Source organism: Triticum dicoccoides, chromosome 3B (genome assembly GCF_002162155.2).
Source record: "Triticum dicoccoides isolate Atlit2015 ecotype Zavitan chromosome 3B, WEW_v2.0, whole genome shotgun sequence".
Lineage (NCBI taxonomy): Eukaryota > Viridiplantae > Streptophyta > Magnoliopsida > Poales > Poaceae > Triticum > Triticum dicoccoides.
The window spans coordinates 36,612,648-36,618,221 of record NC_041385.1 but is presented as its reverse complement, the minus strand read 5'-3'; the positions used below and the strand labels follow the sequence as shown (position 1 = coordinate 36,618,221).

General features: G+C 47.6%; 1 pseudogene; it reads left to right on the top strand.

Moving 5' to 3' along the window:
- Window positions 1-361: 361 nt before the first annotated feature.
- On the top strand, window positions 362-5,574 carry LOC119279195 (annotated as a pseudogene).

The following is a 5,574-nucleotide window of genomic DNA, read 5'->3' as shown; positions in this document are numbered from 1 at the left end:
TGCCCCTAGTTCCCCTCTCCCTCGCGCTGCTCCTCTCTTTCCCCTCTCCCCCGAGCGCAACCGTTGCCATAGCCTACTCGCTCGCGTAGCCACCGGCGATCTCGACACCCGAAACTGCGTTCAGAAGAACCGTCGTCATCTCCTACATCGCCTGAGGCCACCCGTTGGAGCTCAGTCTCTCCGCATCGAGCTCCAAGACGCCATCTTCAACCTCTGCCCCATCAGAACTCACCGCACGATTCGTCAACTCTGGCGCTTCCCCGAGCCCACTGATCAGCGCTCCCTCTCCGTGGTGAGCTCCACCCCGACAACCCCCTGTCTACGTTGTGAATCTGTGCCTTAGCTCGCCGTTGCCATTACGATGCTCGTGTCGCCGCTACTCGACTCGCCGACGTGGCCACGGTCATCGTGGGCCTCGCTCGACCCCAGCACCGTGCTCCTGGTGCTCCCAAGAGCACGACGCACCCTCGCACGCCTCACCTCGTGCCCTGTAGCGCCGTCGCTACCCCCCGAACGCCACCGCCGCTCATCATCGCCGTTCCGGGCAGCTCCGGCCAACTCCGACGACGCCACCGGCACTAGTCGACGCGTCGTCGTCTGGCCGTTCGAACGGGCCCAGCCTCGCTTCGATCCGTGCCCTATGCACGATTTTCGGCGAGACCCGTGCATATCTGCCGCTGGTTAGGTTGCCGGCGGCGCAACTCCGGCGACGCTGGCATGTCGGCCGGGTTAGTTGCCAATGCCCCTAATTAGTTAACCCGGTGTGACTGACCATCGGGCCCCACTGCCCTAATTAACATTTGGTTTAACTAAATACTAATTAAACTACCTAATGTGCCACTAACATATGTGATCCTCCCTTTAATTACTCCACAGTTAAATTTATCTCTATTAATTAGTCTGTGTGAATGACAGGTGGGACCCAACCACTATTCCAGTGGATAAGGCCGACCAGTCAGCAGCTAGGCCCACCAGTAAGCCTCTGCTGACTGGGTAGTTGACTCAGTCAACTGGCCCCACTGTCAGACACGTGTGTATCCCCTGGGTACACTCTCTGTGTATTCGTAGCAATTAAGTTTAATATATATTTCAAATTAAAATAATTCCAAAAAATTCAAAAAAGATTTAGAAGTTTGAAAAATCATATAAAATAGTTTGTAACTCAGATGAAAATACTTTGTACATGAAAGTTGCTTAGAACGACGTGACAAATCCAAATAAGCAGTCCGTTCATTCGCCACATGTCCCTAGCATAGCGAACCTGCAACCATCCCCCTTTGGTGCGTTTGTTCAAAAACGTGAAACACCGGGAATACTTTCCCGGATGTTTCCCCACTTCGCCGGTACCACCTACTACTGCGTTAGGTCACCTCTAGCACCACATATTGCCATGTTACACTTTGTGATGCTTTGATTGCTCTGTTATTTACTGTGTTCCCCCTCCGTTACTTCTTTCCGGTAGACCCCGAGACTGCCGGTGACCCCCAGTTCGTCTATGGTGTTGACGACCCCTCCTTCTTGCCAGAACAACCAGGCAAGCAATCCCCCTTTGATCAACCAGATATCGCCCACTCTCTTCTCTCTTATTCTTGCATTAGGTTTGCTACTATTGTTGATTCGTTAGCTCCTATTCTGTTGCATAGCCTGTCATTGTTCCTACAATTGTTGATACCTTTACCTGCTATCGTAATGCTTAGTATAGGTTGCTAGTATTACATCAGTGGCCCTACACTCTTGTTCGTCTGCCATGCTATACTACTGGGCCGTGATCACTTCGGGAGGTGATCACGGTTTTATACTATATACTATTACATACTGATGTTACTGTTGGGAGATGGGGGCTGAAGGGGTAGGTGGTTCCACCTAGGTAGTGTTGGGCCTGGGTTCCCGACAGCCCCCTGATGGTTACTTTGTGGCGGAGCGACAGGGCAGGTTGCGACCACCTAGGAGACAGGTGGGCCTGGTCCCTGGTCGGCGTCAGCGGATTCTTCAAATAACATGCTTAACGAGATATGGATATTTGATCTGAGTCTGGCCACTAGGCTATATGCACTAACCAACTACACGGGAATAGTTATGGGCACTCAACGTCGTGGTATCACCCGAAGCCTTCTTGATGTTAACGACTAAGCGGCGCGCCCTGGATTGGACTGGAACGCCTGCTCTTGTATTAGGGAGGCTAGTTCTGCTTACCGGCCGCGTACGCAATGTGCAGGTGTGCAATGGGCGATGGGCCCAGACCCCTGCGTGCATAGGTTTTAGACCAGCGTGCTGACCGATCTGTTGTGCCTAGGTTGGGCTGCGACGTGTTGATCTTCCGAGGCCGGGCATGACCTAGGAAAGTGAGTCCGACCAGAGGAATCGAGTGTGTTGGGTTATATGGTGCACCCCTGTAGGGAAGTTTATCTATTCGAATAGTCGTGTTCCTTGGTAAAAGGACGACCCGGAGTTCTATTCTGACCTTACGAGAACAAGAACTGTATACTTAATAAAACACACCTCTTACAAGTTCCAGAGATAACCCGGTGATCGCTTTCACACAGGGCGACGAGGGGAGGATCGCCGGGTAGGATTATGCTATGCGATGTTACTTGGTGAGCTTACCAGCTACTCTCTTCTACATGCTTCAAGATGGAGGCTGCCAGAAGCATAGTCTTCGATAGGACTACCTACCCCCCTCTTATTCTAACATTCTGCAGTTCAGTCCACAGATACTATCCATTTCATTGATACCAATTCATATGTAGTGTTTATCCTTGCTTGCGAGTACTTTGGATGAGTACTCATGATTGCTTCGCTCCCTCTTTTCTCCCTTTTTCATTCTTCTCGGACGTCACAACCAGATGTTGGAGCCCAGGAGCCAGACGCCACCGACGACGACTCCAACTACACTGGAGGTCCCTACTACTACGTCCAGGCCGTGGACGACCAGGAGTAGTTAGGAGGATCCCAGGCAGGAGGCTTGCGCCTCTTTCGATCTGTATCCCAGTTTGTGCTAGCCATCTTATGGCACCTTGTTTAACTTATGTTTGTACTTAGATATTGTTGCTTCCACTGACTCGCTTATGCTCGAGGACTTGTATTCAAGCCTCGAGGCTCCTGGCTTGTAATATGATGCTTGTATGACTTATTTGCTTTTAGAGTTGTGTTGTGATATCTTCCCGTGAGTCCCTGATCTTGATCGTACATGTTTGCGTGTATGATTAGTGTACGGTCAAATCGGGGGCGTCACACGCAGGCTAACCTTTGGCACTACAGCCTGAGCTACCTCACACCAATGGCGCTCAGGTGCGCCATCCAGCTCGGCCTCCCTACCACGATCCACCACCTCGGCGGTGCTGCGTCATTGCCTGACCTGGTCACCGCGCTGTCCCTCCCGTCATCAAAGGTGTCGTTCCTCAGTCGCCTCTTGCGGCTGCTGTACACGATGGGGGTGCTGGCAGCAAACGAGGCTGGGATCTACAGCCTCGTCCCGCTTTCCTACCTTCTTGTGGATGGTATACTCATTGATGGAGATGCTAGCCAGACAGCTCTTGTGCTCTACTTGACCTCACGGTATCACATGGAGGCGGCTATTGGGTTAGCCGACTGGTTCAAAAAGGATATCGCACAACCCGTGTCGTCACCTTTCGAGGACGTGCATGGCGCGACACTCTTCGAGGAGAGTATGGCCGTCCTCGACCCAGAGAGTGACAAGTTATTCAATGAAGCTTTAGCTGCCCATGACCATATGGGAATCGGTACAATATTGCGGGAATGCCATGGCTTATTCAATGGCTTGCAGTCGCTCACGACTGTTGTGGTGGTGACGGAAGGACAGCTAGGGCCATTGTTAAGGCCTTCCCTCACATAAAGTGCAAGTGTTGGACCTTACAAGGGTGATAAATAAAGCTCCAAGCGATGGCCTCGTTAACTATATGATCCCGATAAAATCCGAATGTTCGGATTTTAAGCATTTCATCCTGACGTTTTTACATTTTAGTTGAGGCGAGGTGGCAACTTTAGTTGTTAAGACATGGCAACTTTGTCCCAGTTCGTTTTTTGTCAGAAAATTGCAATGTTTGCCAACCTCATGTGTACTAAAGTTGCCAAAAAAAATGTTCCGGTTGCCATGCTTAAAATCCTAACGTTCAGGATTTATCATTGCCGTAACTATATTGCTGGTGACATGTTCCATTCCATCCCACCTGCTCAAGCTGTAATGCTCAAGGTACAAACCAGTATCTCTCTACCATGTTTCATTTTTAGACAACGCAAACGCCCACACGTGTGGTGTGAGCCAAACCCGCCCCCACGCCTTATAACACACAGACTGCGCCATGTCACCGCGTGCATGCATGTGGAAATCTTTTTGAATTTTTAGTTTTTAAAATGTTTTATCTCTTAAATGAAAAATCCGATTGAAGATCTGTTTTCACCATTAAATCCCTCGCGACAAGATCTTCGAAACTAGATCTCATATCAATATATTTCGACGAATTTTTTTTTCGGGTTAAAAGTTGCCATGTCTATTGCACATGAATTGCCATGATGTTTACACGGAAGTTGCCATGATATGTTTCAGCTATTTTCTTCTATATTTAAAAGTAAATTTTGATATATTATAAAACGGGGAATTAAGAAACTAGACACGCCATGAACCATAAACTAAAATTGCCACAATACATGCACTTAAAATTGCCATGGTTCATATAAAAAATAATTTTCATGGACAAAGTACTGGAATTGCCATCATCAAAAAACTAAAATTGACATGCTCTACAAACTAAAATTGCCACATGAAAACTTTAGTTTAAGCACTATGACAACTACAGTGGAAACATCATGGCAACTTTTGGGCAAAAAAATCGTCGAAACATATCAACATGGGGTCTAGTTTTGAAGATCTCGTCGAGACGGATTTAATGGTGAAAACGGAGAAAACGGATTTTTAATTTGAGTTTTTAATTAGGAGATAAAACATTTTTAAGCGAAAAACCAAAAAATGATTCCTACTGATGTCATCTGTACATACGTGGCAAAATGAGTGGTGATGGAGGCGCGTGGGTGATGTGCAAGATGCCACACGTGTGGGCGTTAGTTTTTTCATCATTTTTTTGCCTGCATCCTGTGCCGGATAGATATTGTGATCTTGCGTCACTAGCGGGCACATTTTTAGGTCTCATTATTATATAAATCAAACTAAATACAAATGCTTATGCATAATTGCACCGAGTTCATAGACTATTTGTCCTTGAAAATACATTGTTTGACTGTAAAGATATTTGTCCATGCCAACTTGTTCTACACTTCTGGAGTGACGAGAACTGCATCAATATCCTAACTCGATGCAAGAAGGCCATTCCTTCTCGAGAAGTGGGAGGAAAAGTTATTATCATGGACATTGTGGTTGACTCTTCTTCAGGACCAATGTTCGAAACCAAAATGCTGATGGATATGGTGATGATGGTATGTACCAGGGGACGACAACGTGATAAAAATGACTGGAGTTCCATCTTTATGAAGGCAGGGTTTAGTGACTACAAAATTGTCAAGAAGCTTGGAGCTCGAGGTGTCATCGAGGTCTATCCATAA